General features: G+C 35.4%; 1 pseudogene; it reads right to left on the bottom strand.

Annotated features, from left to right (window-relative positions):
• LOC112754663 (vacuolar protein sorting-associated protein 53 A-like) lies at positions 1-10,584 on the bottom strand (annotated as a pseudogene).
• Between the last annotated feature and the right edge of the window lie 4,577 nt (positions 10,585-15,161).

Genomic DNA, 15,161 nt, shown 5'->3' with positions numbered 1-15,161 from the left:
TTTTAATAAACTACTCCGATTGATAAAGTGAAATAAAGATAAACATGATCGTAAAATTACAAAAAGAATTAGAGTAAAATAAACCTACAACAAAAAAATACAGAGTTTTTCTTGGAACAACGAAAAACCAACCAAAAGCTTCTGATAAAAACTTTCGTTCAATACCCCACTCTTCGTTATGGATTAAAAAGCTTCCGGAAAGGCCCATCCTTCCTGTCTTTGGCAGCTTCAGTTAGAGCCAAGAATCGCTTGAACCCTGTGGTGGCAGCTCCTCGTCCAAGTGCGGCTGCCCTAGTTAGTACATCCTCCCGAGATGCCATGAGTCCAGCGGCAGAGGGATTAGGCACCACCGGAGCCATGGGGGAAGCTGGGACAACTGTAGGTGTAATCTGTGTTTGCTTAATTCCAGGGCCATGTTTATTAAAGTCATCAAGAATGCTTTGTTGATCCGCTTTTTTAAGACCCTGAAAAGTGAAAACAGACATAAGTGATTAAAGAATTGACAAATCAACTGCATCTGAAAAACCATAAACAATAAATCCATGAACCATTCCTAGAAAATAACAAAGTTGAACGATTATGGTAATTATTCAAATTTAATGTTTCATACATATTCCATAAGAATTTTCAACTTTGGAAACTAGTCCGTATCTTAATAAGATCCAACACTTGACTTGAGCACGACAGGCAAGTTTTGTGTCATCAATAATAGATTACTTCCCTTTAGGTCTTATTTTACTAAAAATGTAATGTTCTTTACAAATAGTGAATCTTGAACCACTTTTTTGTCTAGTCTACACAAATTAAGACTATGCTTCCTTGTTATTCTCCTCAAGCTTGGGAAAATTACCCACTTACTTAAGAGGGCATCTCATTCACTTATGATTGTTCAGCTAGAATAAGTTAAGTGAAATTAGTCATGAACTTAGAATTATACAAGTTCATTTTATGCATTTATATGATGAGACAGCCAATCTCCAGTTTTTGAGGTAGTAATCAGAACTAAAGGAATTGAACAAAGAACTGATAGGAATTAGCAAAACCTTAAGGTCCAGTATTCTCTGAAATTCCATTGGTGTACCCTCAGGTAGTAATGCTCGGTATGTATCTGCCACAGAATCAACTGGAGACAGTATAACCTAACATTCCATTCACACAAACCCATGTTAGAAAGAACTAAATAAACTTCAATTATAATGGTGTTTTTTTTCCCCAAATAACAACCAACCTTCAAAAGTGCCTCAGCTTTGCTCATCTCGCGGCTTACAAACTTGGAATAGCCAACAGCACCTGAAGTCTGTTGCAGAGAATAAACAATCAACAAGTGTAATGAGAGAAACACAAGCACACAAGAAATAGACAATTATATGACAGATGCAATTTCATAAGGATTTGTTTGCCCCGTGCAAGATGATAAAGTCAGTTGGTTTAGACAGGCAGTCTATCTCTGCTTCCAATTCAGTAGAGAATTAATTAAGACCAATGAGGCAACAAAATATTTCATATGGGTAGAATATAACTAGCAACATGTAAATTATAAAAAGCAAAACATAAAATCTCAGCTCTTAATTTTTTATTCATCTTGGTTTGAAAAATAAAATAACAATTTCTAATTCTGTCTACAGTTGAAAGTTGGTGAAAGTTTTCACTTGAAAATTTCATTATCAATATTTTCTATATAAAAACTATAGCTGAGAAAAAAAATTAAATGCTACTAGTGAAAGGAACAACAGCATAGTAAATTCACCAACTCATGAAATGTGGAGTTCAGATTCCCTAGATTTAAGCTCCAAGGGAAGGAAAGATAACTAAAAAATATTTGCAGAAGTTAGATCACCTGTCTACCAAGGCAAGGAATCTCAAGAAGGATTGTCTTAACAGCTTGTGTATCCAGTAGCATCTGCAAAAGTATCGCTTTGTCAGCTCGTTGTCATAACATTTCAAGTGTTCCACAGGGAAAAAAAATAAGTTTCAAATCTCCTTTATGTATCCTGTACTCAATAAAAAAATGTTCAAAACTGTTGAAAATAAAAACCATCTTACATTTACAAACCCATAAAAAATATGCTTTAACTTTACTCTTGATGTAACTAAAAGGAAATAAAAACCAATTAAAGAAAGCAGCCAGTACCTGTTGAGCGCCCGTTTCTGATATTTGCTTGCATTTGAAAATGTTAGAATAGAAGCGGGGACCAAGAGATGATGCAAGCTGTGGATAATAAATGGGAATTAAATGTAAACATTCAACTTGCATTATTAAGCAACATTGAGTATTTACCATCTAATTTAGTCCCTTACAACATCTGCAAGAAAAAAGATATTCAAAACAGAAAAACATTCAAAGGAATAATTTATTAATTATTAATTATAACTAGCATGCCAAAAAAGAAAATGTCCTTAACACCAAGGTTGACATAAAAAGTCTTAACTCAATGCATCAAATTGGTATTACCTTGTCCAGAAAGAACTGGAAGTAGACAGGAGAAAGAAGACTTCCAAGAGTAGGAATGCTAGTGGTAAGAATCAGATTTATGGCATTAACATATCTGTAAGAAAAATAATATTGTTAAATTGGTAATTTTATCAGGAACAAAGATTACTAATTGTTTTCTCTTTTGAAATTCAACTTACTCTGACTGATCACCAACACTCTCAAGAGTACCCCCATGGTACACGTGTCATTGCAGCCAATTCAACGTCAAACTTGGTTTCCAGGCCATGCACCAATGTCACCAATGACTTTGTTATAACAGCTGAAAAGTCATCCTGCATGATTGCACAATTCTCTTGGAATGACATTTGCAGAGAAAAGCATCATTTTGGTGAGAAGATAATAGTACCTGCACTTCTGACATATCCACCCCATCTGCATACTGATGATCTATTATCTTGGAAACACTCTCAGCCAGTTCACCGGCCTGCCATATGCAAGGCTAAGTAAAACTGGCATTTACTCATCCTGAACTAAATTAAGCATGATAAAGAAATTTACTGACCATTTTATGGCAATATTCGGCTGAATTAACAATGAAACAAATCACCCTTTCATCCCTATCAGATGTCTGTTACAACAATTCCCAGGAGTTTATAGAAAAAAAATCAAATAAAGTTGTTTGATAAAACAGTAAGTTAATATGTAGCTTTAACTTCTGACAAATCATGAAAAGCTAATTCTTTACAAGATACCTTTATCTGTCCATCCGTGCCTGTGGCAGCAGCAACAATTCCAGTACACCCTTTGGGAGTCTTGCAAAGAGCTTTGTAGCATATGCTTTAAGAATTCTTTGGAAAACCTAAGAGTGAATTGAAACAAAATCATATACATCATAAAGATAGACCTCTAAATTACAGTATGCGTTGCAAGTTGCAACTAAAAACCAACTCCATTTCCACAGAGAAGTTCAAACAGCATTCTTTTGAATTCCTTAATACCCAACAGTCAGTCAGACAATAAGGGTGCAGATCACATAGCCGTTTTTAACTCTTCAGCCGCAGCCAACTACATTGGCTACATTACATAACCACCATTAGGCAGGTCTCAAAGTGAAGTTTTTCCCTTAATAGAGTGCTCCTACTAGTTCCATGTGTTGAACTTTAACAATTATTCAACAACTCTAGGCATATGCTTTGTCATTTTTGAAATGGAGAAATATTAGCTATAACTCGAGAGTTACCTTGAACAAATTAAATAGTGTCTGGTTCTTTGTTAACGCACTGCATCTCTTCAAACCCCTCTTGATTATGAGAAACAACTACGTAGTACAACAAAACAACCAAGTCAACTCAGAGTATAATAACAAATTGTCCATCAGAAAAGAAGGGGGCTCCACCATTCATCCGTGCCAGGGGGGATCTATATATCTAACCATATCTAATATTGGCAACATTAACCAGAAGCTACCTAACAGAATTCCTAAAAGCTCTTGAGAAATGAAATGACCCATCACCTGCATGCTGCTGGATAAAATACTATTCTGACCTCCCTCCTCAATATCCCATGTCTCCTCCTATATTTGATGACACATTTAATCAAGGGATAATGATAAGTAAATCAATGAGTACATATATCAAAAAGCAAGACCCAAATTACCTGAACGAGTGTCTCTAAATTTTCCATTAGTGTTTTCTCTTCCAATTCTACATATAATGTTAAGTGAGGTTCAAAGCAAGATGAAATAATTCCACGAAAATTGAACTGCCAAAATAACAAAATGTTTATCAGGTGCACCTAGTGAAATAGATCATTAAGAATAAAGTGAGGACAGTCACTATTACAACAAAGACTAGGAAGCACACCAAGAGGTCAATGTTTTTTCTACATCAAATTCAGTTGACTTATTTTTCAATTGGGACATTCAATTTTCTTCTCTCCCATCTTTTACCCTTTGATAATTTGAAAATATTTAATAAAATAATTAAATAACTGAGAGACAATATAAGAGTCCAGACAAGCCCAAGCATATAATCAGACATAAGCATTTTATCAAATAAAAGATTACATTAGTCCAATACAATTTCAGTGCTTCAATTGCACAGATAAAATAAAAAAGATAACCTTGATTAGAAGATTTTAAATTTTTAAATGATGTAATCAGAATGTAGCACATCGTCGGATTTTCTTCTCTAATACCATGAATTAATATTAGACTAACAAGATATAGAAATTTCGGATAACAGTGAATAAGAAGTACAATATATATGTATGTAACACTTAACCAACAAAACGATTACATTAAATAGATAATAGTCACATAGATCCATACCCCAGCTCCAGGTACCGCCAAATCTTTACTTCTACTGTTTTCCTATTCATAACAACCAAACAAAATGGTCATAGACAACTATGATTTCAATGATTCCTTATGAATAAGTAATGTAAACTTCACCAATTCATAATACATACCCCATTGTCACTTCCTTGATGAGCAGCAAGCTTTTTCTCACACTTCCTCCGGATATCAGAAGCATTACTGCCAGAATTTGCTCCCCTACCTATTTCCTCAATCTCATTCCCAACCTCCCTGTTTTGAGTGCCTGCTCCAAATTTCTCGGCCAATTCATCCTCAAATTCTAAAGTTCGCTGTAAAGCCTGAAATCAACAAGTGAAACATTGAATTAACACATAAGAGTCATAAATTCACATCATAAATACATTACATTAACAGTTTATTCATTGTTACCACCATCAATGAATTATCACAAAGCCAGCCATCAATTATTTTGTAAATAAAAGCTCTGGTAAAAAAACAATGACAAGAAAGTGTAGTTGTATAGCATCAGACCATTGAAGCAATTATTGTAACAGCAAGTCAATTTTCAACGTTTAATGATTAGTCAAAACCATCGCTTACCAACAACAGGGTCCCCACATCTGGCTTTTCCTTTAGATTAGAAAAAATAACCTCAAGTTGTTTCCTGTAGAAAAAAGTATCATAATCATGAGTCCATACATAATATTGCTAACCTGAGTTTAGTTCATATCAACACATTATTCAGAAAAACTCTTAATAAATCTTTTTATTATTTTGGTTAAAGGAGGAGGGGGGGGGGGTGCATCAAAATCATGGTATATGATTAAAATTGATTATAAAAATTCAATATCAAACAGGTGGGGAAAATGAAGTCAGAAAAGGTTTCTATGCTGAAGCAATAAAATTACCCATATTCAATAAACTATAATGTCACTTCATAACGAAACTAGAAGAATAATGATTCACTACAGGCATGCCCTCTTTTGCTGGAGAAAGCATATAACAAATATTGTCATATATGATATTTTAAGTGTTGTAAGAAAGAAATAGCATACCTTGTCTTCTTACAAAATAGGATACATAGACGATATAAAACATGCCATGAAAATGGAAAAATTTTCCAAATCTCTTCATTTGATCTCATTCGGCGCTTAATCCAAGCATATCTTCGTTCAGTTTTATCCAATTTTGCTAGTTCTGAAAGAAGTACAAATATTTAAAAGGTCAAATATAAGCACATTTGACAAGAGCTTGTTGAATAAACAAACACATAAGATTCACATTACAGAGACATAAAAATACCAGCTCCTTCAAAAATTTGTTCATATGAAGTAAGCTCCCTATTGCAGAAATTATTTACCAACTCTTCCCTAATAGAAGGTTCTAATGCATCAACAACCAAGCAAGCATCAGACAACTGCTGGAACAAATTAGTTTCTTCCATCTCCTTTCCAGTACCTAAGCTGAGACAAATACATGCATTAGAAAAACCCAGTTAACACACAAGATTTTTTGTAAACAAACCACTTCCATGTCTAATGAATTTAAACAAACAAAATATGAGGAAAAATAAATTAAAAAATATTAGCATTCGAAAATATGGTATATCCTTTTTTTCATATTGCAACACCTGTAGATATTTTCAGAAATAGCAAAAAGGGAGTAACAAATACCTAGAAAAATCAGAAAACACATGTGACTTAAGTATTTGCTTGATATTCTTAAACTTCTCCCTTAGTTCTATGATCTTTGGAATATCCTTATAAGCCTCAAAGTGACTGCATAACTGGTTCACTGCCTGAGACAGATGAAAAGAACAAGATATAAAAATTCATAAATTAGTCCATCAAAAGAGGATGCATTTCTTTCTGCAAGAGATACATGAAAATTAAGAAATTCGTTAAACATTTTTAATATACCAAGTAAAAAATATAATTGAAGCACATCCCTAAACTATATATAATAGATTATTCAGCAACCACAAAACCTCAGTTTCCAACTGTATTCCTAAATAACTTGTTTTTAACCCATAATCTCCAACTCCCAGATTATACATACATCATAAAATGACACAATAATAGAAAATATCAGTACCTCATTGTGCAACAGGAACATGGACATCAAGAACCACAATACATTAGTTTCACAACCACCCCACCCCTGAGCAAAGAAAAAAAAACAGAAGCACCATAATGACACCAATCTAATGTAGTAAGCAAATACTTGAAAAGCAACACTGCAACAGTTATCAGAAAAGATGTCACAGGCATAGATTAGATACCTCAAGCTGTGCAGCAGCTTCCTTATATTGATGTTTTGAAGCCATGACTTGAAGCTGTTCAACAGCAGAGACTGCCATATAATAGGTAAGCTTTTTGAAGTAAAGATTAGATAACATCTATGCATCTAAAGAAACTATCTAGTTAGTACAATAAACCAATTAAATATTGTACCCAGTTTTCATGTGTATGCTAAGATTCCCCCTAATTTGTCTAGATGTTTTCATCTAAAGAATGGTCTAGTGGTTTATTTAGTGTTCATGCTACAAATATAGAAATACAAGGACATTGCAAACTGTGACAATAACCATGTATGTGTTTGTTACTATGAACTTTAGAGACATGTACTATGTGTGCTACGGCAAAATAATATAGTAGCAAGCTTAGGAGATATTAAAATAGATTTTACAAGAGTAAAAGGACTACCAAGACCTACCAAGCATTGTAAGACGATGAAGTGCAGTAATTGTTGTAGTTATATGCTTCTTTGCAAAATCTAATTTCTTAATGTCGCGACATATTTCTTGAACCATCGTTTCACTCTGTACAGCTTTTGTTTTTATTTCTCGGATCTTATACATAAGTTCCTGCATTATTAAAAAAAGGAAAATAATATTAAAATACCAAGCTAATAAATTACATGCAATGCAACATAAATATTTAAAAAGAACTAATCTAAGCAATTGAACAAAGAACTAGTAGAAACACAATAAAGTGGATGCAAACCTCCACAGCACGTGTAGCTGCAGTAAGATCTTCTTTTGCCTTAGTTCCTGAATTACTCTGAAATTACAGAAGCCAGGGCGTCAAAAACCAGAAATTATGGAAACAAATTATGTTCAATAAGAAAACTATGTTAAAAAATCTGGTATGGGAATTTGCAATCACATTCCTTATGTATTAACACCTTAGTGATCTTAGTGAATCACATTTAGTAAGATAGTAACGGATCAAGAAGGTCACTTCACCTTAAAGAAGTTTCTAAGAAGGGGCAACTTGGGCTCACTTTTTATCCACAGGACTCAAACTTGATTAATGGTTTCACAGCACCACATCAAGTTCTCATCACATCAACTTTTCTTTTTACTCCCTTTTATGTTTTGTATCTTAATAACCGATATCTAAAGTTTATTAAATAAGCTTAGTCTAGTTTGAGTTAAGTCAGCCTAATCTTCAACCACACTCCATGCTAGTCTTTTTCTATTCGCAATAACTCGAAAAATGAGATCTTACTTAAGGGGAAATGGCATAATCATTTGAATATCTAACCTGAAAGCTAACATTAACTAGAACTCAGCAGTGGCAGAGTTTCCTAAGGATCAAGTATAATTCAAAGCAACAATGAAGAATCCATACTGCATTACTTAGAAATCTAATTTGCTTTTGTATATTGGATGCAAAATTGAAGATGAAAAGAAAAGAGATCAAGACCTGTTGGCGAACAGCAGCTAGAATTCCGGCATCTACAGTGCGAATCTCGTTCTGGATTTTCTGCATCAGTGGCTCCACACCAGACAGAGATGCCTCTGCACAATATCATCACCAACAACATTATTTCAAATCTCGTCAAAATTAAAACATATATCACATCAAATAGTAAGGAACACATGCTACTCATCATCACAAATCATTACGAATCTGTGATTGAAAAAAAAAAGGTACCATTTGGGAACATCTGGTTGATGTACTCCAAGGCGCTGGACTTGTCCATTGGTGGCAAATGTTGAAAATTGCAGTGGGGAACCGAAGGGGTTTGTTAGGGCTCACACTCGACCATTCCACGCGGTGAAGATTGAATTTCAAAGAGTAATCAGAACGAACAGTGAAGTGTTGTGTTGTGCTGTGAAGCAAATTGAGGTGTTTCGTTCTCTACAAAGTTCTGAAAACCGGACCAGTTATCGAACTGTTCTAGTTACTGGTTTACTGGTTTACTGGTTTACTGATCTAACCGGTTCAACCGTAGCTCAACCGGAATAATCGTTTTATAATAAACTACTAAATAAAATATAAATAAATAGACTAAGACTAACAAAATTAACAAAATTTAACTAAAATTAACAAAGTTTTCAAACATAATTTTAACAATTTTAACAAGGTCAGCACAATAATTAACCTGCTTTAACAAAGATTAACAAAATTTTCAACCCAATTTTAAGAAGCTTACCACAATGATTAACAACAGAAAAAGAAAAAAACACTGAATGAGCTAAATCAATAACATAGGCAGTGCAAAATCAAGAAACTTTAACAAAATTTAACTACAGAAAAAAAAAAAAAAGCAAGAATGGGCAGTGAATCAGTAGCACAAAATTTAACTACAGAGAAAAATAAAAAGCAAGGATGAAATCAGTAGCACAGACAATGCAATTTTTCATCAAGCATAAGCAAATAACAGAGTTATCAATTTAAATTTTAAAATTTATCATCAAACACATGCAATAAGCAAAGCCAATCAACCAAAAGCAAGCACTAAAGACTGACCGAGAGAAAAAGAAAGAATCAAAGAAACATTTAAAACACAACACCAATAGGAAAATTTAAAACAAAGCAACAAAAGAAATATCTAAGAATCACCATTGATGAAAACAATAACTTGATACGTGTATGCTGAAAGAATCAAAGGCTAAGCTTCCATACACATAGTGGTAGCTACTATCACTGGGAGAGTGGAGAACAACCAAGCGAAGGATCCTTCAATCACAGTTTAAACCAAAGTTCACAATCCCCCTCAAATTGAAGCAACAAGCAACTTAAAAAGGAAAGCACAAAAAATCAATTTCCAAATAAAAGATTCAGATCACCAATCCTAACCAGAAATAAAACCAAATCCGAACAAAAAGTCTAAAACAGTGATGATTGAAGGGAAAAAGCCCCAAAAATCACCTTCCATTAGGGCTGGAACTCAAACACAGGTGAGGGGGAGGGAGCACAAATGAGGAACTCGAACTAGAAAACACAGGCGACGGAACTGGAACAGACGACGGTTGGAGCCCCACGGAAAAGAGGCGGCGCGACAGAAGTGGAAATGAGGCGACGCAGTTGAGACGATTCGACCAGTTGCAACGGTAGAGATGAGTTGCGACGGCAGAGACGAGTTGCGACGGCCGTTGAGCAGCGGGGACGGCGACTGGAGCAGATTTGAAGGCGGCGCTAGAACGGCGGCACTAGGACGGCGGCGGCGATACAGCTTGAAGAAGAGAGAAGAGATGGAGGCTTAGTGCTTTCTGGGTCTGGGGGTGAATATCTCACGAGGTCACGAGGAGGAGCTGAGGAAAACGAAGACGACAGTAGCCGAGCTCGAGGAAGAAGCTGCGCGCCTGCAACTGGTGAGACTGTGAGAGCGAACAAGGGTTTTTCTTTGGAGAATGCCGACGGACGGACGGACGGAGAGAAGCCCCTGACAGCAACAAACGGCGGCAGTGGCTCACTGCTTGCGGCCTGCGGTGGTGGTATAGGCGAGGATTTCCGTTTTTATTTGGAAGAGAGAAGCTTCAAGCTTGTTCTGCTTTCTGGTGGGAGAAGGAACGAGATCGGAGAAGGGGCTCTACCGCTCTAGGGCTGGGAGAAGCCGCTTCTCGCGTTTTTTCTTTCTTTCTTTTTTTTGAACCGACCGGGTCCCGATCCGGTCTGACCGTCCGATTTCTGACCGATTCAGCGGTTTTCATTTGGTTTTTGAATGTTTGGTATTACTTGAGGAACCAAATCGTTGAAGTTGCCGGTTTACGGTCGAACTGGTCAGACCAGTCGATGAGGTCCGAATGGTGATCTACTTATCTGTTCTTCTCTAATCTATGGCCAATTCTTCGGTATACATGCAGGAATATAGATTTGTGTTGGAAAAGTATTTGATTGATAAGTATCAGTTTAAAGGGATAATTTTTGCGAATCATTAAGGTCCGTTTAGATATAATTTTTTTTTTTAACTTTTAACTTATAAAAAAATATACTATTAATATCTGGTATAATTTTTAAAATTAAATTATATTTTTTTAAAAAATTATTTTAATATTTATAGAAAAATTAAAAAAATTACTTCTTTTAAATAAAAAGTTTTTTATCATTTTTCTTTTAAAATAAATACTTTTAGAATTAAAAATCTAAATACAAAATAACTTATTATTGTTTAAGTTATTTTTCAAAAGTAACTTAAATACTTAATTAAGTTGTTTATCCAAATTGAGTCTAAATGATAACTATACAAATGTGAGTAGGAGACAGTGATGTGATTTTTGAGATTAAGAGATGTTGATTAAATTAATTAAAAGTGGTATCATTAACCATCAGTTGAGCACATTCATATTATATTGAGCTGGACATTATGTAAGCCAAAAAATCTTAAAACTAAAATTATTAGGCCTAGAAATTTTTTCGTAACAAAAGGTTTCTTGAATGAGACGCTGATCCAGTTACAACTATTAATACTATCAATTATTATTATTATTATTATTATTATTATTATTATTATTATTATTATTATTATGAATTTTGTTATCTGTACTGTTATTAATATTTATTATTAATATTAATATTATAACTACTAGTATTAAGTGTTCCTAAGTATTATTATTGTTAAGAGTATAATTGGTAGTGCTAGTAATTGTAACTAGACGAGCGTTTCATTCAAGAAACTTTTTGTGGCTTATTTATAAAAAAATTTTACGTACATTGTTCTAAGATTTTTTGGCCCACATAATATCCAGTCCAATATAATATGAATGTGCTCAACTGATGGCTAATGACACCACTTCTAATTAATTTAACAACCTCTCTTAATCTCAAAAATCACATCACTAACTCCTACTGATATTCGTATAGCTGCCATTCAATGATTCACAAAAAGTATTCCTTTGAACCGACACTTATCAATCAGATACTCCTCCAACACAAATCTATATGTGTAGATTTATTCTTGCATCTATACCGAATAATTGGCCATAATCTATACCTTGTTTATTTCTTCTTCAATATGAAATCTCTGTTGTAATATAACGAATTCAGAGGGACTGATTATGAAATTTCAAAAAGTGAAACAATGAGGATGCGAACGGTGAGCGCGCGAAGAACAACGACAAACACAATGAACAACGAACGATGATGGACTGAGGAAGAGAGAAGCAGAACGATGATGCGGTGAAGAGGAATAAAGTGAGGTGAGCGAGAAGAGCAACGGGTGAGTGAGTGTAATGAATAAGGCAAGGGAGAGGGTAAGCACAACAAAAGAGGAAGGGTAAGGAAATTAGGATTTTTGAACATTAAAATAGGTAGACATTTATTTATTTATTTATTTTGCAGATATGCATATCGAATCAGCAAATACAGGTGGAATATTTGTAATTTGATTCTATGAGAGTGCAGATCGAATAATATCTATAATTTATAGATTAAATGCGGATAAATATTATAAATGTGTGAGTATTATTTGATTCATATTCATCCTTACAAAATAACCAAAACAAAACAAAAAGAAACATAACTATTTGATAAAGTTTTATTATAATTTATTATTTGGCTACCAACTTTTGTTTCTTTCTATAAAAATGTTGTTTCATTTTAAATCTATGCGTTATCTCTTTTTTAAGAAAAGTAAACAATACTTATTCGAATAAAATTATTATTATTATTATTATTATTATTATTATTGTTATTATTATTATTCAATAAAAGCTAAAGCATAACCATTTATTATCAGTCTTCAATAAAGGCTACGCATAATTATTTTTCTGATAGAAAATCGATAATATGCAATTTGATAAGTACAAAGTTACTTTTAATTTGTCATAGTATAGTAAAATACATTCAATACAATAATATTTTTCTAATATGCTTTTTTATATTTTAAATCAAACAAATTTATTTTCTTAATATTTTGCTATTTTAACATTTTTTTTTTAATCAAAGGAAGCTCAACACATTAAAGTGGAACATACAAAATAAAGAAGAAGAATCATAACGAGCTACCAACAAATAAACCACCCCTAGCATCCCCAGTACTAACATCAGCCTCCCCCAAGATCACCACCACGCCATTCTGTGTAATTCATCACCGTCCTTGTGTGAATGACTTCCAGACTTGCTCTTGCATTCCGTTCCAACCAGATGTTCCAAATCACTGCAAAGAACACTGTCATCCACATCTTCTGCCCTTGTTGTCTATTATGCATGCCATGCCAACTCTCAAGCATTTCTTTAATGGTTCCGGGAATCACCCACTCTCTTCCTAGTGACCTCAACCACTTGCACCACACCTGCCATGTTACCTCACACCTAAGGAATAAATGCTCAACAGATTCTAATTCGTTGGTACACAGTACACACATACTATCACCCAGAATGTTGACTCCTAGTTTAGTCAGTTGCTCCTTGGTGTTAACTCTACCAACTAGCACAAACCACCCAAAGAGCTCAATTCTCGGAGGTACGAAACCTTTCCAAATGGAACTCGTGAAACTATAACTCGTTATCTCAGCTGACAGGTCTCCGCTTGTATAGCCTGTATCACAGAACTAGTAGAGAAAACACCTTTATTTTCATACTTCCACACCACATTGTCCTCCCGACCTGATGACAACTTCACTGGCCTTAACCTCTCATGAAGCTGATTGACAAGTTCCAGCTCCCATTGGAACAACTCTCTCCTCCATTGAAAATTCCATATCTAATCAAGCCCATCCCAAAAACCACAATCCCCAATGACAAGTCCTTGCTGGCTTGAGAAAGAGTAGAGTCTCGGATAACTTCCTTTGAGAACACCACCTACTTCCATTGCCAGTCCACTTACCACTTTATCTCGAATCCGCGGTTCTTTTATATTCAGCTGACATATGTCTTTCCAAGGCCCTCCTTTTACTGGTAAAGGCTGAGTTGCTAACATTACATCCGGGTTCAACTTGTTGCACGAACAAACAATCTTCTTCCACAACGGGTAATCCTCCTTTGAAAACCGCCACCACCACTTAAACAGAAGCGTTGTGTTTCTCAGCACTGCATCACCAACCCCCAAGCTCCCAACCTTTTTTGGAGCCTGAACTAGCTCCCACTTAACCATAGGTATACCATAGTTCCCGTTCTCCTTGCACCACATAAAGTTCCGTTGTAAAGCGATCAGCTTGTCCGCCACCGCCTTCGGCATCTTGTACAGACTAAGGTAATATATGGGGAGACTATTCAGTATCGATTTGATAAGGACCAGCTTACCTGATTTGTTCAAAACCTTTGCTTTCCACAAGCTAAGCTTCTGTTCCACCTTATCAATGATTGGTTTCCAAGTCTTCACCAAGCGCGGATTCGCACCTAGAGAAATTCCCAAGTATCTAACCGGTAGAGCATCTTGCTAGCATCCCAGTAGTCCACATGCCTGATCAATCCATCTTTGCTCACAGTTCACTGATATCAGATTCGATTTATCAAAATTGATGCTCAGCCCAGACATCAACTCAAAGCACCAGAACAGTCTCTTATAGTTTACAATTGTTGCAATCTCTGGCGAGCAGAACAAAACAGTGTTATCTGCAAATTGTAGGTGCGACAGTTCAATATGATCTCCCCCTACCAGCAGTGGAGCAATACGTCCGTTCCTGACGGCTTCCCCCAACATCCTATGCAAAACATCGACAACTAATACGAACAGCAGTGGAGAAAAGTGGGTCCCCTTGTCTTAGTCCCCTCTCCATCTTGAATGGTTTGGAAGGTGACCCGTTTACCAAGACTGCCATGGTAGCCGTAGTAACACACTCCTTCACCCAACTCCTCCATCTTTGGCCGAAGCCCATTTTCTGGAGCACAATGTCAACAAAACTCCATCTCACTCTGTCATAGGCCTTTTGAAAATCCAATTTGATAATGGCTGCTGTCTTTTTCCGAGTCTTCAGCCAATGAACCGTCTCGCAGGCTATGAGTGCGCCATCATGAATTTTCCTTCCCTTTACAAATGTAGTCTGAGTCTCTCCGACCAACCCCGGCATCACAGATCGCATTCTTCTCAACAACACCTTCGAAATCACTTTATATACACACCCCACCATACTAATCGGCCGAAAATCCTTCACCTCCTTTGCACCTTCAAACTTTGGAGCTAGTGTCACCCACGTTACATTGACATCCGTTGGCAACTTCGCACTTTGAAAGAACCCCA

The sequence above is a fragment of the Arachis hypogaea genome, chromosome 16, assembly GCF_003086295.3.
Source record: "Arachis hypogaea cultivar Tifrunner chromosome 16, arahy.Tifrunner.gnm2.J5K5, whole genome shotgun sequence".
NCBI lineage: Eukaryota > Viridiplantae > Streptophyta > Magnoliopsida > Fabales > Fabaceae > Arachis > Arachis hypogaea.
This window is presented reverse-complemented; position numbering and strand designations above follow the sequence as displayed.